The 23,067-nt window shown below is 39.2% G+C and overlaps 1 protein-coding gene across 5 annotated transcripts in view; it reads left to right on the top strand.

Annotated features, from left to right (window-relative positions):
- Positions 1-2,617: 2,617 nt before the first annotated feature.
- The window catches only part of MARCHF1 (membrane associated ring-CH-type finger 1), a 231,833-nt gene continuing 211,383 nt past the window's right edge, over positions 2,618-23,067 (top strand). For 4 of the 5 annotated variants that reach the window (XM_082050949.1, XM_082050950.1, XM_082050946.1 and 1 more), the window contains exon 1: positions 2,618-2,712. The gene's annotated coding sequence lies outside the window, so the exon portion shown is untranslated. Of the gene's footprint in view, positions 2,713-21,641; positions 21,688-23,067 lie in introns of all 5 variants that reach the window. The other variant, XM_082050947.1, reaches the window with a different exon arrangement.

Here is a 23,067-nt window from a genome sequence, read left to right as displayed (position 1 = left end):
TCTTTTCTTTTCTTTTCTTTTCTTTTCTTTTCTTTTCTTTTCTTTTCTTTTCTTTTCTTTTCTTTTCTTTTCTTTTCTTTTCTTTTCTTTTCTTTTCTTTTCTTTTCTTTTCTTTTCTTTTCTTTTCTTTTCTTTTCTTTTTTAACTGAGAATTTGGCATAAATTTTCACTTGGATTTTGTGACATGTAGCTGTACAAGTTTGTTGCCCTATAACACATATGTTTATGAAAAGTTCATAAATACAATATTCATTTTTGATGCTTGGAAGAATGAACTCAGAAAAGTTTAGCCCTGTATTTAAATGTGATGGTTCTGAATCCATAAAGCTGCTGTTCAGAACCTTCTTCAGCACAACCTCTTCCCCAATTTTAGTATCTCTTTAAAAATCCAAATATACTGGCTTGCTAGAAGACTAAATCTTGATGTCCAAAGAAAGAAGTTCAGGTATGGTAAGCAATAAACTCAGACACATTTGGTCATAGCAAATTGCTCTGTTGTGTGTTTCTTGGTTGTGTTGGTCATATGGAATCAGAGCAGCTGCAGCTAGAGAGTTGTTAAATGTGTTAAGGTGTGAAGGAATCTAAAAAAGTTTGCTAGAGGAAGCTGCAGCTCCCTCTAAACCAGTATTTCCACCAGTGCTATGTGATACAGTTATAATGTGCCTTTTCTGCTGACAGACTGATGCTCTACTGAGGAATTCGTTGTGAGGAAATTGCTCTGCGCTGATGAACTGAGCTCATCTTTTTATATGAACTTCTCTGAATTAATTGCCTACTATACATCTTCTGCCTAGTATACATATTTTTCCAGCTAAATATTACTGTTCAAATGTCACCTTGTCCCTTGTTTTATGCCAATAGCTGCCTCTTCATTCACTTAATAGTGATCGTCTCTGTGAGTTTGGGGAATTTTCTGTCTTTTAAATTTTGTGTTCCACTTAATGAAATCATTGAAGTGCCTTACTGAAATGAAACAGCACTGGATTCATGAGATCAGTAGCCTTTACTAGACCTCGGTGATTAGTCCACTTACCCAAAGCAATTAGCAAAAGATTCATCCTACTGCCTCTGCCTAGGGCTTCAGGATCCCAGATGGGAGGAAGGCCTTTTTGGAAAGGAGTGTACTCATTCCTGCATGTGTGTTCTCACTGATCCAGTTTTTCAAAAATCATTCTGCAGATAACAGGAAACAATTTAACACCCAAACACTTTCTCTGGAAAGGAGGAAGAGATGTATTTTGATGAGGTGAGTAGCCATGCAAGTGCGTTAAAATGGTGAAGCAGAGCAGCAATAATAGAGGCTGATGTAGCTCCATTTTCAATTTTGTTTTCAGGTTATAAAAATTGCTGTTACAAGCCTGATTAGGTGAAATCTCCAGTAAGATAAAACGATAAATAAGGTAAGATAAAAATTGCAAGCGTGAGTGAAAATGTACTTGTGTATAGCTGAGAACTAAAAGAACCTTTAAACTGGTGCCAGAAGGTGAGGGGACAATTTTGAAGAGTTTTGTTTCCTTTTTACTGTTTATCAGAAAGAAGAAGAAGAAATGAATAACAAGCAGACATAACTTCAGAAATCCTCTCATGTTTTGATCGTTGGATCAGATTCCAGGACTGAGAAAAACATGAGAAATAATAGTTTAATCTGTTTGAGTGAAGTCCATAATATGCAGGTACTCACTTAATGTTTTCATCATGATGAAGGTGATGCTTGTTTAGACACTTGCCCTTATGGCAACAGGGCTTGACAGTTCTCCATCTTATCTGAAGAAGCCTGAGGCTTGTACTAACACTCGTTCCACACTGCAGCTCAGACTGATGTTTTCTTTAATTTCTAGAACTGTTAATTGAGCATCATAAAAAAAAAAAAAGATAAATGAAAAAAGTCTCTATGATATCTTTCTACTCTTTCTGACCCTTAAAACTATAGAGGCATACTTTAAATCAGCCTGGAAAGGTTTATTCTGGTGATGAAGCCTTTATCAATATATGTAACCAGCAGATGCGGTGTGCTCCTGGAAACTGGGTCTACGGTAGATTTTTCATTTTATTTGACTTTAGCTTTCCCACTCTGGACCACTGCCTGAGCACGCTGCCTCAGGACATCAGTTTGTTAAGCTACCTAAACCATGCAAACTTAGACTTATTTTCAAACATGGCACGAGAATAATTATACAATCTGGGGTCTAAGCAATGGAGCTGCACGTAGTCGCGTCGTGTTTCTCCTCCCGTTCCCTGTACCCCCCTCCCCTCAGTTCTTCTCCATGTTGAACTAGTGGCTGGGAGATGCCATTTCCGCACCGGTCTCCGAGGGGAAAGGGGGAATCCAGGCGACCACTCCGGTTTTTAATGCAAAGGGAAATAAACCTGCAAATAAGCCTTTGCCGTTCGAATCCTCCGGCGTAGAAAAGCTGACCCCGAGGCTCTTTCACACGCTGCTGCTGGACACCCGCCCCTCCCGGCACTGCGGGGCCGGCACTGACCCACTACCCCCGGGGGCTACGCGCTCCCCGCCACCGGCCGCGCGGGGGGGGCGGCTCGGCGGGATGACATCATGGGGGCGGGGCGGCGGGCGGGGCGAGCCGGGGCGGGGCGGCATCGCCGGGCTGGCGGCTGCTCGGGCGGCGGGATGGGGCGGAGGGCGCAGCCCGGCAGGCAGCATGCCCCGCCGCCCCGGCAGCCGGCTCCCTGAGGCACCTCGGCTCGCCGCTGGTGAGTGGGCGGGGGGCGGCCCGCCTGGTGCGGGGCGGGGGGGCGGTGCCGGGTACCTGCCGGGTACCTGCCGGGTACCGATACTACTTTTTTTTTTTTTTTTTTTTTTTTTTTTTGGGAGGGGAGGTTTTGTGGTGGTGGTGTTTGGTTCGTGTTTGTTTTTTTTTTTTTTTCTTTTTCTCTGAGAAGCGCATCAGGGCATCTCGCGGCTTCCTGCTGCTGTTCCGTTTCTCTCGGCCGGTTGCGGGTACCGGCAGAGAGCGAGGGTTTCCGTCTTTTCCATCTTTTAGTTTCAGCATTCAGACGGGTCGGCACTTTTACAGTCGCCGGTACGGACCACCGGCCCCGGCTGCCCCGTCCCTCAGCCTGCCGCCCGTGCGCTGCTGGGCGAAAAAATCAAAGGGAGTTTCTCTTGCTCGTCCAGCCCCTTGCCCCAAGTCGGAGACAGACAAGAGGAGGGAGCTGCCACCGAGCGCCCGTCCCGGCCCCCACCCGAGCACGGGAGCCGGCGGGGAGCGGGGGCTGCTGCGGGCATCGCTGCTCGGGCAGCCCGCTCCCCACACGGCCCTTCCCCAACGCACCTCCGACCCTGCCAGGACAATTTCACATCTTTCTCGGTTTAACGCTGGTCTAAATGCTGCTTTAATGTTAAGGGTTTTCTGAAAAGCGTGGCATGTTGCAACTTGTTAACAAGAGGAAACCCGGGTTAGAAAAACCTGGTTTGGGAATGTGGATGAACTTAACTTGTCCATTGCTTGTAATCAATTTTTCAACGATTTTTGGTTTGGTTTGGTTTTTGTTGATGCTCTGTGTGTGGGAAAGGGGATGGAAGTGCCAGGCCTTTTAAAATAAGACGGTGGAAATGTGAAGGAAGGTGTTCAGGCTTCCACCGTCGTCAGCATGTCTTTTTGTGACTGTCTAGCGAAGGTTCCTCTTAATCTGGCAGTTCTCCTCACTTTCCCATTATCCCATATATTTTGCCCAGACTTCTGGGGAGCACAAGTGTAAAATGCCTTCTCTCACTTCTTGCCCATTTTCCTCTCTTGTATTTGCAAGTTTTGGTCAGGAATGAATTGAAAGGAGGGAAACACAATCTTATACTTTAGTGCATTTTAAACTGTCTTCATCGCCTAGCAGAAAAGTAATGAGCTGCCTTGTATTTCTTCTTATCTGTTTTAAATGCTGCAAACTTCAATTATCTTACTGTGTATGGAGATCTGCAAATCTGATCGTTATTATAGTGCATTTTCTTAAATCCCTATGACAATGGCATGGCTTGAAGTGAACATATACACTGATGTACTACTGCCTCAGAGAATGAGTAGAACGTTTCCTTGTTAATACAGAGCTGCTAATATGGATGCTGCCACAGCACTTCATTGGAAAGTTGGGAACTAATTAGCTGTTTCTTACAGCCAGAGTTCCAGATTTTAATTAGAGTTCCTGTCTTCAAGTTTAAAATGATTAAAGCAATGCCAAAGCCACTCTGGTTATTTTCGATGTTTGTTTAAAAAAAAAAAAAAGAAAAAAGAAAAGAAAAAGAAAACAAAACAAAAAAAGAAGTAATTTCAAGCTCTTTGAACTTCACGTTGAAAAACAAATCTTTCTGTTTGGGGTTCTGTCCCTGACTCTGCTGGGTGTGGGGGGTGAGAAGCTGCATTTAGTGTGCATCTTGTATTAGATTGAGGAAGGAAACATTAATGACAATGAAACCTACAGGTTTGCTATTCACAGCATATTGATTTCAGCTGGAAAAACATAGTTTGGAAAGGAAAACTGGTGTTTGTAAACTAACAAATATAGTACTGGATAAACTGTGAGCATCCAGGTGCATTTCCTGATGTTCAAACCACATAAAAGGTTGGTTGGAGACACGATGATGCTTCCTAATAATACTAAAATCTCTGCTAATGTCTAATATTCCTAACCAAAAGTTTCACCCAAACTTACATAAAGCTCTCATGCTGATTAAATATTGTCATCCATTATCACCTCTATTAAGCTCATGTGCATACTTCTGTCTTCATTTTGCTGAAGAACAGTAGTTACTTGCTTTAGACTTTAAAAACAAAATTCAGTGTATGGCTGATTCATTAATACCCTGCTATGTTTTTAATAACTTTCTTACCCTTTTTAGGTGTTTGAGAGATTTGCAAATAGATAGTTCCTGAGGGAGTTGTGATGCTGATTAGACTTGCATAGTGGGTTTATTGTGAATATTCCACAGCACTCTTGACACTCTTCATGGGAAGAGTTTAATGTTTTTCTCACACTGCTAAGCACTTGTGACAAGATTTAACAACGGGTACTTTAAAATACAAAAAATGAGGTTTTCTGGAAAATGCACACTTTATGAATGACACCCTTTCAAGGCGTGTGGATGGATCAAGTTAGCAGTGCTTGGAAGTCTCCCATATGGGACTGACAGCTGAGTGTAACTCTCTGAACTTGCTTAATTTCACTTTTTGACCCAGTCAGAGCTGTGGTAATCTTTATGTCATGATGGAAAGTTCTCGTCTGTACAAACATTTAAAGGATTTTAAAAAAATTCTTATTATTTAATAGTGACTGAATTCTGTGCAAAAGAAAGTTCTTTGCAAAACCTTGAGTGTTAATTTGATATCTCTAGATATTTACCTTCAAAGCGCTCAGCTACTCTGGTGTCAGGTAAGCTATCAATGAAACCTATATAATTAAATTTCTAAGTAAATGTGACTAATTTTTCCATACTATGATTATTCCATATGTTTGTTAACTACAGCTCACATTGACTAATATGATGACAGTATGGATAATGCGAGAAACTGTCATGTTGGTTTTTATATTTGATGTGGGATTTCTACACATGACTGATGCAATTAACTGTTTTTAATATCCTCAGAGTAACTGTCTGGCATTAGACAACTGGCCTTTCTCTTGTGGAAGAAGCAAGTTCATGTACCAGGAACACCTGTGTGAAAAAAATATTAAAGCATTTATTGGATTTTTAGAAGATTTTGTTAGCTAGAAAGTCCTGAGAAACCCAAAGTAATCTAGGAACAAAATTCCCCAAATGTGAACTATGAGACTTCCAATGTGAAGAGCGTTGGAACTGGAAGTTTCTCTGTAGCCTGCAGAGTCTTACTGGAATGGTCCAACTAGGAGCTGGTACATCTGCTGGTAGTCTTTTCCCTTTTCTCCTTTTTCAGTTATCATTAGCTTCTGTTGCCACAGCCATGCTGCTGCAAGATTCCTGTTTTCTATTTTTGCTGCCTTTTTGCATTGCTGCACGACCACTTCCAGGTTTTCAACTTGAATTTTGTTTGGTTTCTGTAGGTATATTATCCATTCCTTAATCCAGTAGGTTCACCATCATGTAGCATACACAACAATGAAATTACATGGCTTTACTAGAAAAACAAAGTTAAATACATATATAAAAAATTAAATTAAATGAAACTAAATCCAGACTAGGCTCATCATCTTAATAGCAGTGCAAATTCAAATAATGTCTTAATAGAGGAACTTAAACCTTTTATGTGATGAGAATAACCTTGTTAATTATTAGGGTTAATGAGGTGTATTCCTTTAAAGTGAACAGAGTGATCACAGGCCAAAAAAGAGGACATCTCTTCTGCTGGATAGTATTTTTCCAAATCAGTGGTAATTGAAAAAGGGATTTTGTTCCAGGCAGTCATGTGGTATTACAAAGAAGAATAAACATCTATTAAAAAGTAGACTTTATGATACAAGCAGTCAAACCAATATGAAATGGTAAAATAACCTTGTTTTGTATAACCATCTGATGGTTGAGTGCCTCTTTTTTAATTTTATTTTTTTTTTCAAGTTCATTTGCAACCAGGCATACACTGAAACAAATCTTGTTAATTAGAGGTCCACGATTTGGAAATAGTACGGTGTTTGATATCATTGCATTATTCCGTGTTGTTTCACAGCTCTCTATGGCATTTCAGTGCCGCTTGTTTCATATGGTTCCTTTTATGGAATAGTTTGTGGGATGCAAAGGTATTAAAGTTGCTTATGGCAATTGCACTGCAACAGTGCAGTCTTGTTGGTTATAGGACAGGATCCGTCTTGTACCGTATTGTGAGAGGCATTGGCAATGTTGAACTGTGGAAGGGTCTCAAGTTAATTTCAGACTAGATGACTATTGAAAAATAAAATTTCTGATTTTATAATGAAGATAATACGATATTTATAGCTCTGTTATAATCTTACAAAATGAATGTTTTTGCACAAAGATTGCGGCATTCAAGGGGTTGAAAACATTTCTGGTAACTTCTGTGTAGGAAGAATTATAATCTTCCTGCCTGAATGTTGTCCCATTAACTTTGCTTGTCTGCTGCCAGATTTCTTCATGAGTGTGTCTTCTAGAATTGACTCACCTATGTCTGTCTGCCCCTGTGATCTGTGAGCATGCCTGCCCCGGGATGGTGGTGGGACGTACAGTGCAACATGAAACGGGAGCTCATTAGCTGCTGCCCTGTACTGACTTTGCTGGAGTTTTAGTGTTTTGGAGTGAGGTAGCTGGCTGTATTGCATGGTCTGTGTGTGTGTGTGTCTGTCTGTCTGTACCAGCAGTTAGAGGTTAGAGGCAATGGTCCTTTCTGAATCTGCAAAAATTTTCCATGAATGTGTGCCTTCCCATCCTGTATAAGGAACAACAAAGCAAAGAAAGAAGAACAAATAAAATAGACCTAGATGTAGCTGTCACTGGAAATTTTAAAATAAAGAGGAAAGGATAGTTTTGTGCTATGTAAACTTTCCTTGATAATATAATATATGCTGTGGAAGGAAAAGTGGTATTACTGTAGGTTAGCTGCATGTAATCAATGGTAGTTTGAAAATTCTCTAGCTTGTGGAGGTTTTGGTTTATAAAACTTAAAACCATTTTTTGTATTCCCTTCAGATGCAAAGAATAGCTTCATATTTTTATAAAATGTGAAACAACTGTTAAATTGTTAAAACTTCATATTAGGCAGAAGTGAGTGCATTTTTGGAACACCAAACTATATGATATGAAGTGTACTTTGTTTCATTTATAGCAATGCGATTGTGTTTTGTAGAGAAAAAATGGTAGTTCAAACCCTAAGACTTCAGTAGAATAAAAAATATAACTTCAGTTTGGCAGGTCAAGGAGGATAGGATGTACTGGGAATGTTTCTATGATTGCCCTCCAGCAAGCAAAATCCAAGTTTGGATTATTTGTACCTTCAGATGAACTTTTCTGTAGACAAAGTTAGATGTCAGACAAAAAGGGTATGTAATATTTGACTGTATTAAAATACTGGACAATGTGGGACATAGTGGAAAAGCTGGGGTACAAAGTACTTCAGAACACTGAACAGCTTCAGTGTGTTTAATCTATTCAGCAGCTTAGTTTGAGAATCTAAAACCCAGAACCTTGTTTCATTTGTGATTCAGAACAACACCCTTTTCTGTTTATCTCCGTTGCAAAATTAAGTCTTTAAATAAGGTAGTGGTCACTGATTTCCTGTAAGGCTTTCAATTTTCCTCTGAGGAACAGTTTCTCTGTCCTTTTTGCTGTTTATAAATGTATTACAATTAACTACTCCCTTGTGTCGTGTTATATTTTTTTGCTTTACGTTGCATTATGCATCTGTAGAGTGGACAAGCTGGGGAAGGGAAGGGGCACCATGGTTCTGCAGGAACTTGTGGAAATGTAATCGGTGTGGCATTGTATGTTTAGGACTCCCACTGAAGATATGTAGTGGAGAGCTTCTGTGCATGTCATAATTGTTTCGGTCATGCTGGGTCATTGAGTGAAAAAATATTTGAGGTGAAGAGTGTACTAATTCTCATTTTCCAGTTTCTGCCCTTCAGCTCTCTAAAGGAGAGGAGAAGAGATTCCAACTGAAAACACAATGAGGGAAAGCCAGGCCATATTTGCAGTCATGGGAGCAGCTTTCTTGACCTCCATGGAGTGTAGTTTATGTTGTGATGGCTTGATGACTGCAAGTCTCATGGGAGATAGGGTTCTTCGTGCACCCCCCCTTCCCGCAAGGTATTATTCACTGAAGTTTTTTCCAGATGGAATTTTTGAAACACCACTGATGTTATGGAAGAAAAGAACTTCTTTAGCATGGAAGAAGGGTTCAAAGAGAAAAAAAAATATTAATACATTTATTCAGATGTAAAATTGATGTAACACAAGTCAAGCTAGATAGACATCTAACCTCAGGGACAAAATTTTGGTATGAGATCAAGTAGTAATAAAATAAGGACTAGCATAAGATTTCTAGCTAAAGGAGAAATGAACTTTTGGAGCTGTATTCTGACAGGACAAGGGTGCACATGTGTTACGTAGTCAGAGTTTTAAGGTGAAGCCCAAGTCCAGTGTAAGACATTGTATGACTTTATAAGTGTCACGAAGGGAGGCTTGGAGGATAATGTGGACTGCAGCATTAATCCCGGTGTATTGCTGGAAATCATCACGTGGAACCCATTTGCGCAGCAGAAGAACATAAGATGAACTCCAGCTCTCTGGTTATTAGAGTTGGCTGAGTGCAGGGGCAGCTGCAGTGAGGTCTTCATTGCTCTTGATGCCATCAGCTGGAGTAGGAGAAACCCTTGCTCAGAAGTAGGCTGTGGAGTGAAAGTCCCACATGTTAGCACCAAGTAGGGTGTAACAGGACTAAACCTAATCATACTTGCCTGATCCTGGGCCTTGATAGGTAATGGATGACTATGGTTCCCAAGGGAAGACCTTGAGCTTCAACAATTCCAATATGTGAAACTAGCATCAAGCTGTGTGACCAGTCCTTGCTGTGTAATCTATAACTGCAAGCATATTCCTGTCCTGGCCTGTGGTGGACAATATGCTACTTTACCTCGCTGCTTCAAGCTCAGGGGAGTCTGTGCTGCTTCTTTGGAGAGAAACCCTGAAAAGTGGCTCCTGAGTACTGATCCCTTTCAAATGATGTCTGGTGTCTCCTCACAGTGGTATGGTCTCTTCTCATTAAAGTCCTTCTATGAAGTGCAGCCAAACACAGGTCAGCTAATGTGACCAAGTCATTTTTCTGGGGCATAGTAATAATTCCAGTGCAGTTTAGAAAATTTCTCTATGTAATAACAGTATCAAATTATCCTTTTCTGTGCTAACTTTACATCTGGATAAACAGTCATTAAAGAGTCAGCTTATGGATGCAGTTTTTGTGGAGACAGATGCTTTTCTTTAAAGCTGATAAATGTTTTCAATCCCGTAGAGTTAGGATTAAAATACATCTTCCTTGTTTGTATAGTACCTTTTTAAAGTCGAACAATAAAATCAGTGCCTTGGGTTAGTGAAAGTCCTAACAGACAGTTTGAGGTATTGGATGGAAGATGGCATACCTGCAAAAAAAGCCAAACTGATTCCATCTCACACAGTATCACAGTATCATAGTATGTTTGGGATTGGAAGGGACCTCTTGTCTCCTCTTGTCTCTCAAATGCTGCTCTTCATAGCTGGCTGGATGCGTTTTTCTGTGGTGCTGAGAGAAAGGGACTGTCTGAGGCAAAAATGCTTCAAGAAAATAAAAGCTCTTTGATAAACTCTTGTGAGAATAAAGAGCTTAATTCAATTTTGCAATCATATATGGATACACTGAAGTTGGTAAGGTGGGTGACTTAAGGTAGAGCAAAGCCTGGGAAATCAAATTCTAACAAGAGGAGTTTGTGAAAATGGTCTTTGCAGCCACACACAGGGGAGGAGGGGAAAAGAAACAGCTAAACCTCGAGTATTATCTTGGTGGGTTTGTGACATGAGCAGTCTCTGCACTTTGTGAGAAACAGTTTTCTGATTTTTTTTTTTTTTTGTCTTTTGAACGGCATTTGTAGTAATCATCTGCTGGTTTTATTCTGTCCTCCTGTGAAAAAACTTTAATATAAACCCTGTTCAGTCAGTAAGTGTTTGAAAATAGCCATGTTTTATTTAAGTAAGAGGAAGGGTGCCTCGATTGCACGTGTTTCTCTTTGAAAGAGAGTGAAAGGCAATGTTACAAAGAATGAATTTTGGCAAGCGGGAAGAGAGCTTGAAGAGAAATGACAGAATGTGTGAGGGGCAGTTTTTATCCCTACTGAAAGGGTGTTTGAGGAGCTTAAAGAGGAAATTATAAAAAGAATTTCATTGAGAAGAAGATGAAGGTAAGATTATAGAAAATGGAGAAAAGCCTAAGCAAACCAAAGGAAAACGAAACTGTAAAATCTGAGGCAGGGGTGGGGTGGAAGTGAAAAGGAGGGGACGAAATATCTATGAGAAAAGAAGATTGATATGAAGGAGGTGAAATGATCAGAGTGGAAAAGTAGTGGGAAAGGGACAGAATTGAGATATGAAATGAAAGATGATGATCACTGTATGTGGAATGGGAAAAGAAAATCTTGTTTTAAGCATGTGCTGTGTTTAACTTTTCAAAAACCTTTTCTTTCCTTGTGCTATGGGAAAATATTGGGCCAGATGTGGCAGCCTGAGAAGGGTGAGGCTGCCGCAGCTCCATGCCCCAGGTCCAACCAGCAGCAAGGCTCAACATGCATCCCAGTACGCATGCACTCACATGTGTGCCTGTACCCACTCCCGGTGCTGCACCGTGGACATACGTGTCCTTGTCACCCACCCCACGCTGACACTAAAGGCCACTTGCCCCGGTCTCTCAGTGGCTGGCAGCCAGGTGCATGGGCAGTCTGTTCCCAGTCACTGCACTCAGACTCCCATGCACACAGACATAACGTATAGAGAACCGCACCCAGGAAAAGAGTTAGAAAGGACTTAATAACAAAATAGTACAGACTGGACAGATCAGGCACATGGCACAGCCAGGCAAGTGAACCAAACAGCAAACTCTTTGCACGTAGCTGGCCATTTTTATCCACTTACTCTTCTGTTTTCTCACACTTGTTCCTCCCCAAATCGTGTAAATCCATCCCTGTCCCTGCCTTTGGTTCCTCCTGTCAACATCCCATAGTAAATCCTGTGCCCTTCCCCTGTGTTCCATAATGTGTCCTACACGCTTGGGCAGTGACCGCCCCTCTGTTCAAGAGGTGCTTTGATATTGACTCATCGTGATGGGCTTCACACCTGAACATTGGGGCTGAGGGTCTCCTGGGACAGACCTGGGACGGGTCTGGATGGGGCCTCCATTCCTCCAAGTCCTTAATTTGTGTTCCTGCTTGCATTTGCATCACTGTGGTCCTCTGGGCTTGTACAGATGGGTCACTGATGGGCTCCCATGATGGGCCTGGCAGGAACTGGGCAGGGTATTATTTGGGCTGCCCCACCTGACATTGTCCCTCTCTGCTCTTTTGTTGGGGTGCAGATGAACTTCTATGGCATAATCTAACAGTATACAGCCATCTTCATTTTCTATGGGAATTTTAAAGAATAAACTCATTATGAAAATATTTTGCTAAATAATAGGTAGCAATGAAAGAAAAAAAAAAAGTATTGTTTTAGGGCACATGGTTGCTGCCTCCTTGGTTTGGCTTTATGCTGTGGAATACAAAACATGTTATATGACTTGTTTTGTCTAATTAACTTAGATTTTTATTTTAAAACTTGAAAGGGATTATTCTTCAGTTAAAGTTCTAGTCAGTAGCAGTAAGCTACAATACAGGTTACAACACTAAAACTTCTGTGAGGAATCGAGGTAATGATAATAGTTACAAAGCAAAAACTGAGGTGTGCTTGTGATGGGCTGTGGCAATGTAGTGGGATGGAATTAATTTTTTTTCCAGTTGCCACCAACATTTCTTTATGCATCTTTAAGAACCTAGATTACTTCTAAAGACTGTAACCATCGTAATTACTTCTTTTTAATCCATGCTTACACGTATGCGTGTTCTGCAAAGCTGTCATTTAGATAGACTTGAAGTCATGGAAAAATGATCATGTTCACCATTGCAATTAGTTTTTTCAGCACTGTAGGACTGGAGAAAAGAGCCTGCACAGAGAAACTGCCAAGCTGAGTTAGACCCTGCAAAGAATACTGTAGTAAATAGCACACAGTTAATCAGATGTGTTTACAAGAGTGGGAATGAGGAAACATTAAAAATACAGGTTTGCCTAGAACTTCTTTGTGCACCACATTTTACACCAAGTGATTTCAATCGCCTACAGGAAAAGTGATACAAGTATGGAAGTGGAAATTAAGGTGGAATCTGAGTGCAGATCTGATGGAAAGTGGAACAGCTAGCTAATTAGGTGTTAACAGGGCAGTGTACTTTTTTTTTTAACAAAGGGAGAAAAATTAATCCAGGCAACTGCAGGATTATGGCATTGACGTCAGTGTTGCTCAAGTTCTTAAACTGCTTTTGGAAGAAAGGATAGTTCTGTGCATAATGGTAAAAGAAAATTGGTGAAAGGTATTAGGATTTACCAGAGACTGGTACTAAGGAAGTGTGACAGATCAAGGGTTCCTTTGCCTCAGATGTGCTTATATAGCTGTTCGTATATCTAAACTGTAAATAATATCAATTTTAATTTTAAGAAACAAAGCAGACTGTCAATGTTTTTGACAAAGTTTCATAGAATAGTTTGGGTTGGAAGGGACCTTCAAAGATCATCTAGTCCAACCCCCCTGCAATGAGCAGAGACATCTGCAACTGGATCAGGTTGCTCAGAGTCTCATTCAGCCTGACCTTGACTGTTTCCAGGGATGGGGCATCTACCATCTCTGTGGGCAATCTGTGCCAGTGTTTTATGTACCATGTTTCATGTATCATGTCACTAGTTGGGAGCTTTACTTCTTTGGTAAGTTGAAATTTGATAGGGTATATGAGTACTCTATAAATGAGTGGGGATAATCACAAGGAAAGAACTGCTTATTCTAAGACAACGCTGATACAAGAACAAATACCAAATTGGCTGTGCATAAATTTACCTAGATATTAGAATAGGGTTTCTAATAAATTGAATAGCCTCCCAGTTGAGGATACTTGATATCAAACCATATCTTACTGCATTAAAGTAGACTCTAAGAAATTTATGAAGAAGCTTTCATAAAGATAATGAGATGCCTGCCAGAGCAAGGAACTAAATTCATGGTGCAAAGGAAATATTTTCTGTAGTATTTTCCTAAAATAAAACTCACATAAAGTGAATGCATCAATATAATGCAAGTATATTTGAACAGTAGATACAACTCTCTCTCCATGATGGTATGGAGATAGGTTTTTCAAATAGAAGCAACCAGTTTCAGCAATGACAACAATTGGAAACAATTGGGAGGTAACAGAGTTTTTCATAGAAGGGCAATGGAAATTTCAACAAGTGGAAATTTAAAATTGCTATAAAAAGTTAGAATGGAGTTTTCTTGTGTAAATGTTCTGAAATAGATATTTGAAATGATAGTTAAAGAATGTGATAAATGTTGAATACTCTTCTTTTACCCTAATCTTCTATTCAAAGTTTGGTTTCCTTGATACATGGCACTGGTCATTGTTACTTATGCCTTTTGCTGGGCTTTAAACTCCCTGTGTGATTTCTGCCAGTCTTCTGAGCAGAAATTTTTGGAGGTTTCAGCAAGGTTAGAGAGCTGAGCTGGGGGAAAAAGATAACTGTCAAACACTGTTAGAAACTTCCACACTCTGATGCTTCAGGATGGGGCCTTGAAACAAAACGGATCGATTCTTGTGCAAGGAATGTGTATCTCCCCTTCCTCAGAAGATTTATGTGCTTGTGGAAAATAACAGACCTTGAAAACACCTGTTCTTGTGTTGGGAAGACTTAGACTTTATTGGCTAAAACATCTCTAAAATTTAATGGTGGGCCAAAGCGGGATTTTTCTGAAATCACAAACGTTGAGTCATTTGGGCTGTGGGAGATGAGGGTGTGAGTAGTCCTGCTGCCACATGCTGCCCAGGAGCTCTGGAAGAGAAAGCTGCTTAGACAGAAGAGTCATGCGAAAGCAGGGACTAGGAGGAGAGAATTACAGGGAAGAGAACAAACCTGAAGAGATGAGTGCTTGAAACCTGAGGAGTGGAATTGTGGGAAGGGGAAGTATTATTCGGAGTCCAGACTAGAAAGGTGATGTGCTGAAAAATAAAATAAGAATTGATGTGGCAGGATGTGATTCAGATGAGGATACTAAAGGGCAGGGATGAGAAGGAGCTAGTTAAGAAGAACAACAGCTCATCACCACCTGTGCAGTTCTAGAGGGTGAAGGAGGACAGTCAGGTGTTCCCAGCCAAAGCCAGGAGTACAACCCGAGGTGCTCGTCTGGTGGCAGTGTAGACAAAACATCCCATTGATTTGAGTTTTTGATCACACTTTATTACAGCAGACAAGGTTGCTCTGCAGGTTTCTTGGGTATATGTGAATGTGTGTTACAACTGCGTGTAATACCTTTTCCATACTTTCTTCCCCCTCTCCATAGAACATTGTTCAAAATTCTGATGTGCTGGGGACAAATCAGAGCTGTATGACATTTTTATCTGTAGAGCTCTTGCCTCATTTTATTGTGCATGGTGAATGAGGCAGGAATTACTAGAGAAGTGTTTTTTTTAGTCAGACAGCTAAATGTTACTCTGGAGATATGGCTTATATCTTTTTCTAGGTAGGTTCTGTTTGATGCTGGTCAGAGTATTTGCAGTTGTGTATTTTCACTGTGTATTTCTCTCTTTTTCTGGATGACCTATCTGAAAGTCAGGATCTAATCTGCAGAAGAGTTACATTATTATATCAGAAGTTGAAGGAATCTTAGTGCTTGTTTGCTGTAGAGACTGTACTATCTCTACCTGTCAGTGTCTGGAGATTGTCCTGAGACAAGTATCATGTCTATATATTTAGTAACCTTTGGTATTATTAAGGAAATGACACTACATTTGTATGGATGCCTTTTGGTTTATCAAATTGATAAAAGAAAATTCTGCTGTTGCTTTTAATAATTTAGCCTCAGACCTAGCTTCCTACTTACACATTAATGGGAAGCAGTGTGAAGCTCACTCCAGTTCACTTTCTGCTTTACTCTGTAGTGCCACGGTCTCTGTAGGGCCTTAGCAGCTGTACGAGTTTCACTGCTGTTTCCTTGAAATAGTTATTATAGAGCTGGAAGGTTCTCCATGCTATAATAGTCCATTGGCTATGCAATTCTGTAATGGTACTTCAAGCATTATGTTGTCTGTAATTCCTTGTGCAATCATCACAGGTCTTACTACATTACTTAAAAATGCACAGGAAGCATGCAGATGCTTTACTGGAAATAGACAACAGAATAGTCTATTTTTTTATATATATGTCTTATTTTCCCATTTCACCTTCAGCTGAATAAGAATTGCAGCCTATTTTTGGATCTCCGAATTGCAACTTTATGCCTCACTATCTCTACAATAATTCTCCTGAAGTGTAGAAAACTTTGTTACTGCAAAGCCAATAAATTACACACTTCTATGCTGACAAATTAGTAAGAATTGTGACAGGCAATTTTGCTTTTTTGGGCTAATAATGGGAGAGTTTCTTCATTTCACCAAAGAACAAATAATATAGCAGAAATCTGAGAACATGATAATTAATTCTCTGAGTGAAAGGGTTCCTTTTCTCAATGTTATAAACAAAAAGAAAAAAAGTAATAAAAATGCTGTTTAAAATATAATTAATATGCTGTGTGTTATTTACAACTTCTAATGATTTAGATCACTTGTGAATAGGGAAATACCAGATATGATGGCTTGCAAAACTGACAGAGAAACTAGGCAACTTCTGGTCATGACATTTTGCAATGACAAAATCTGTTATAGAAATAAGTTCTTTTATGGTAAGTTGTTATGGAAGAACATGTCCTATACTTTCTTAAACTATTTATAAAGTAATTTTTTAAGAAAATGTTTTTAAAAATAATTGAATAAGATTGTAAGAAAGATAACAAAGAGATATGTGCTTATTTGCCTAGGCTATAAGATGATGAGATGAAACAAGATGTATGTTCACCAAACAACACATTTAACTTAGAATTCACAATAGTTTTTCCCCTTGATATTAACAAAAAATAATGAATTGTGGTTATCTGATTCTCATCCATTTTTTCCCCTTGGTAGCACAATTTCTGTAGCCTATACTGCATAAAATAGTGCTGAGCAATGCTTATTACAATCCAGGAAGCTTAATGAAATATTTACATGAACACTTAACAAATAGAACTAACTTTTAAGATTTAACAGACCACCTGCTCAGCAACTGAAATAGAGCAATGTGGGTTTCAAAAGTAGTGTAGTTATTCATGGCCAAGGAAACATCCAGGGTAGAGATCCCAGAAAACTGTTTTCTTATTCCATTAATTCTTTTTGGCCTTTTCGAAATAATTATTTACTTGAGAAATCATATAACTTCCAGATGAAAAAAAAGGATGAGGATGGAGAGGAGAATGACATGAGAAGGAAGAGAAACTGGTAGAGGCATCTTAGGGTAGCATCCCAGAATGCTCTCACTTAAATGTGTCCATTATCCAGCTTTCCGGCTCTCTCTCATAAGCCTGATTAGAAAAAACATAGATGGTGCTGGTCCTGTAGGAGTTTGTTTGTACTCCTCTTTGTAGATGTCTTTTGTGTACTGGAGAGGCATGTGCTGAAATGAAGGAGGAGAAAGCAAGGAAAGGTGGCAGTTCCACATTGCCAGCCCACGTCATTCCATCTGTGGAGATTGCCAAGATGAGGTCTTTGGCTGTTAGTGGGACATGAAAATATTTGAACTCTGAATGTGGAGGCTTTTTGGTCTCCTTTATCCTGGCCTTCCACAGTTAGGAATTTAAATATTGTTTTACTTGTTCAAGTATTGTGTGATGTTACTGGGTATTAGGGACCTACACTTAGTTTGTAGTAGATAGGTCATACTAAAGTGATTTAAAATACCAGTCATCTTAATCCTGGAATTCTTTAGCCCGTGCTAATGTGCTTTTGGGGAGGGGTGAATTGCTTCAATATTTGTTCTGTGTTTGGAATTAAAACCAAAAATTACTTTCTCCAGTTCTATTCAGAACCTTGAGCAAAGTTACAGAAAAGGTAAAAACCTCTCTTCCCAGGATTAAATGTATGCCTACATGCCATACAAAATAACAGGTTTGTAGAAGCGCCGTTTGTTGACATCTGTCAGAGACTATATGGGTGTATGTATGTGTATTTAGTTGAACACTTTCAACTGGGGAATAACATGTGGCAAAGAGGCAGTAGGGGAAGCTTAAGTGGCACAGGGTCAAGGTATTTTATTTATTTATTTTTAAAACTTACTGCAATTGCTTTTCTCTAGTAGGTTTTTCAAGATGCTTTCTATCAGAGTCAGCTTTCATTTACAGCTCATGTGTTTTGAGGTTTTTTCAGCCCTCTCTGGTGGCAAAATAGCCAATCTGCATTGCAGATTCTGGTGAAGTTTTCAAGGTTCTTTTTGTTCCTTGTAGTACAGGGTCAATATCTAGAGACAGAAAATTTCAGGAAAAGGTTCTTTCTTATGCACCGTACTTCTGAAGTGCTTACTCACTGTATTTCCAAGCTCTCACAACTGCTATGCTTGATCTTCTCATACTCTATTTAAGAGTATATGAAGTAAACCTCAGCCATTGTTATGATCAGAAATATCACTGGCTTAACTGCTGGGATTTTTCTTCCAACTGTATAAATCTAGGTGTAGACAGGCATATCAAAATAATTTTGACTCTATATGTCCCAGCAAGGACTTTAACCAAATAAAATAGATACATGTTTCAAGTATAACATCAGATAGCAATTAAATGCAATGTTTTGTTTTGCAGGGGTGTAGGTTTCTTGTCAGACACAGTTACTACACTTCCACTTTTGCATTTAAAATAGTATTCAAGTTTGTTCAGTCGGTGACAGCGGCATGGCCTATCCTCTCTGCCTGTGTCTAGAATGAGATGCGATCGAGTAATAAGCTAATGCCATTTCAACAGCTTTCATACAACACATACCCATTACTTTACAGGTTCACCTGCTCAGACAGGCAATGAGTAGAAGACTGTAGAGGAGATTCAAAATCTGAATAGTCATATGAATTGGAAAGAGCCAAAATAATTAAATACCCAAATAAACACCATTCACAAATTAACTCTTAAGCAGTAGATGTGGGGTTACAAACAAACTTACAGATTCTTACCCTAACTCCTACTAACTGCTTCTGATGTGAACATGAAAAAATAAGATGCATTTTTTTCCTGCACAATGATAGTAATTGTTCTTCTCAAGTGAACCTGAGAGGGCTGATGTTCTTCTCAGGTAAAGAATGTAAAGTATCCTGTTAGACCAATTGCTTTTATGTTGAAGAAACAGAGGATATGTTTTCCACTTCTTCAATATGATAGTAAAACCTACTGTCATATAGCTACTATGTTAGTACTACATATAGCACTAATTATATGTCATACTTTGCAGGAGTGTACAAATCTCAGTCAGTGCTGCAAGTGGTGACTCTTGCTTTCCATAGACAATCACAGCATCCTCACCAGACAAACACACCAAGTCTTACTCAGCTCTGAGGCTGCATAAACAGGCACAAGTTCTGCACATCTTACAGGGCACAATTTGAATATTTACTATTTTGGACTTCATGGTGCTGAAAAAGTGAATATTTTGCCACAGCTCTTATTACTACAGTGTCAGGCAAGATCTGGTTTTGACAATGTTTGAGTTGAAATAACTTGCTGCTTATTTTTGGCATAGTATTCAAAAAGTCAGAAATCAAACCATTTTATCTGGCTTTCAGTCAGCATTTTAAGCTTAGGCTTCATGCTTTTGTCCTGTAACAAATGTTATAAAGTTTGCACAAATGGCAGGTACTGCAAACACCCAAAAAAAACAAATAGAGGCCTTTTCAGCTAGAGAAATATTTGACAATTGTGAGCATTTCTGCCAGGAAGCGTTGCTGGCATCCAGTTAGGGCATTTTCTGTAACAAGAACTCCCTGAATAGTTTTATATGTAGGTTGGAGATTGTTTGATTGACACCATACTTTGTAAAAAAAAAAAAAGCAATAACAAATGGTTAATTTAGATCTTTTTTGGAAAGCCTGGCTAGATCTGCTGGTCTAATTGCCTTTCTGGACATTAGTGTTTACTTACAGGAAGATTTGAGAATAAATTTGATGTTCAGTGTGACTTACCTACTTCTGCTTTGATTGTCTGTTTTATCTTCCTCAAGTTACTTTGGCTCAGAAGACATCTTGTTCCTTCAGTCTAAGTCCTCTTTTATAATTTTGTTAGTTTATATACTGTATATATACTGTACATACTAATCAATTGTATTTGTTGAGAACTTGAGTTCTCTGTCAGCAAAGAGCATTCAATGTGAGGCTCATTAGCTGTTTGAAATATGTGTAGTGGATAAACCATTTTTGGACAGATGCCGAAACCCCTTACATTAGGGAAGAAGATTACCTACCTACATATCAGTATTGGTGTTGTGGAAAGCCCTGAGCATATAGCCTGCTCTCTAGTTCATGGCTCAAATCAAGACAGAAGAGAAAATTGCTGTAAATGCAAGAAGTAAAAATATTCTCTATGAGGAAAAATGTCAGCTCTTATATATAAAGATATTGTGTGTTGATATTCAAGTATTCCTTGGAAACATTCCTGTATGGTGCATTGCCACAATGAAAGACTAAAACCTGAGGTTTATGGGATAATGGAGAACCGTATTTGCAGAAAAAATAAACCCAGGTGATGTCCAGCTCTCGGTCCTTGAGGCTGGCTCTAGATCAGTGTTTAAAGTTATGAGGAGAGGACACCACAATAGGAGTAGAGCTGTGTGTGTGGTGGCGTGGAAGCTGTATAGGCAGGAAGGGCCCAGGCACCATGTCCTGGAGAGTGGGGGTGAGTGGGTGTAGTTGCCTCTACAGCAGGCCTCATTTTCTCTTCAAAAGCTTCAGCCGGCAAACATAATGTTTTTAGCTAGTTTGGCTGTAAAGCTCCATTCCTCTTTGTTAAGTGAAAATATGTTGGATAGGCTCTGTTGTGCTTCTTTTATGCTTTCAGCAATTCAGAAATGTGTCTTCAAATAATATTTATTGTGACATACTTAACAGTTTTTAGTAAAAATAAAAGTGCTTTATGGGATTTTTAAGTCCTTTTGCCAATTTCAATTGGATTTTTACATTTCCATTTTACAATTTATGCAAAATATGACAATCTATGTCAGTTGAATCAACCCACACTTGATTTTTAAAACTAATTCCAGTTCTTGGGGAAGAGACCAGATAGAGCTAGAGATCAAACTCTTTAATTACTGTAGAACATAGCAACAAATGTTCCTACAAGGACCATCAGGCACCTCAGTTCTTTGGGACTAGCTGAATGGGCTGAGAGGTTTGTTGTTGATGGTCATCAGCTTTTGGCTTCTTTACTGAGATTTCCAGGAATGGCAGTTTGTGCTCTTTGTGGTGGTTGGCTTACCTTTGCTAAAACCTTTATAGAGATCTGTAACAGAAATATTAGGGTTGGTATTAATCATGTAGGAATGGAAAAGGCTATTTAACCACAAGAAGCAGCAGAAGAAGGGTTGAAAGAAAGGCCTATATTAATAATGAAGAACAGCTCTCCAAGGATGCACCTCCCAGGACAGTATTGCCAGTTGTAAAATTGAGGAATGTGTCAGTTACATTGAGACCAGAATGCCTGCCTTCTGAAAGAGTAGATGACTTGTCAGTGGAAGTTTGTCATGTGTATCATGTCTTTTCCTGCTTTCCTATCAGAAAAACCAGACTATAGACCATATGTATTCCAAATGATGAAAAAAAGAGTAGGAAACAACCCGGTCTAAGATTTATGAAGGCTGAGGTAAGTAGGGTACTGGTATAGAGGACAGCTCCACAGTGGCTGCTGGCTCCTAAAACCTATGAAGATCCATCCAAAAACTAGTTTGTTGTTGGCAGTTGAGAAGAAACCTGGAAATACAGTGAGAACTTGATAGCTGGTGTCTTTTGTCCTCTTTGTCACGTACAGGTGATCCTGGCCAAACCACTTGGGCATACATGTCACTTGTGTGTAGGTGAGTATGAGACTGTGAGTGAATTAAATCTTTGGAAAGATAAGTACAAGCGGGATATTTGCAAATGAATGTCTTCCTGTTTCATAAGAACTGACGTAGAATTTTGCTACAGTAACTTTCCCTATGCTATCTAATGCTTACTCGTATCATGCTGAATTAAACCACTGTCTGCAGTTTCCCTACTAACATGAAAACTGTTGGTAGGGTTAAGAGGTATCAGAGGAAGAAATGGGCCAAAACACTTTACGGTTTTCAAAAGTCTTGTGTGACACCAGATTACTAAAATTTAAATAATAAATGAAAAACAGGTCAGAGGGGAAGAAAAAAAACTGGACAGTGGGTTATTGAGTATCTTGTATTAATTAGGCAATTTATTTTTAATATAGACATATTTTTATTTTTATTGTAATGTATCAACGTTATCAGTAATATTATTAAATTAATCAAATTATTATTAAAATTGTCAATGACATTAATAGATCAATGTAATAAAATACAGTAAAATAATATACTGGAATTATATTATTCATTATTTCTAATACAAGCATTTTTAAATGGGTATACAGGATCCCTAAAGGTACGAGAATCCTTCAATGTGATTAAGAAACCCTGGGAGTACAGGAGGCTGTTGAACCTTTGTCCTCCTTGGCAATTTCAGCACCAAAATTTCAGCATTATCACTGTCAGGTTCCCTCTTTTCTCAAGAGGTGTGTTATCACTGACATTAACTTCAGACTAGCTAATAAGCAGGAAATGTAGCGAACAAGTAGGGGACAGCAAGAGGCAGCTATTTTTGCAGAGTTCAGACAGTTATGTCAGGAACAGGTGTGGTGAGCAAGAGGCATTTTGCAAGCCAGAAGAGTAGCCGTATGGCACATGCTATATTTTTCTGAACTGTCTTTTCAGACTGAAAAAATATCACTGAGATGAACATTTATACTTCTGTACTTGAACATGCATTAGGTTTGGTATATGTTAAAATGTATGCAACACACTGGTGGGAATGTCTGTGTAAAGAAACAAATAGATTTACTGTCTAGCAGGGATTTTTTTAGGTTATTTATAGTATGTAAAACAGTTTGCCATTTACTTGTTTGTTTTGTATGCTTGTTTAATGTTGAGCAGACTATAACATGGTACGTTTTGTGCATGTAACCTATTGTTTTCCAGGGCCTTGTATGTAGTGTAATTAGCTCCCCAGGGTGAAAGGGGGAAATTCTTGGACTGCAGTTCTTTAAAGTGTCTGATTGCTTCTGTGTGTCCCTACAGCTTGGCTGGAAAGGAACATGGTTCCATAGCTAAAGCAAGGAACACTTTTAAAACAACCCCCTAAAATTTTCTTATGTTTTTTTCTTTTTTTTTTTTTTTTTGTTGGAAGAC

The sequence above is a fragment of the Streptopelia decaocto genome, assembly GCF_964273445.1.
Source record: "Streptopelia decaocto genome assembly, chromosome: 4".
Classification (NCBI taxonomy): domain Eukaryota; kingdom Metazoa; phylum Chordata; class Aves; order Columbiformes; family Columbidae; genus Streptopelia; species Streptopelia decaocto.
The sequence above is the reverse complement of the archived record's forward strand: the minus strand, read 5'-3'. Positions and strand labels throughout refer to the sequence as shown.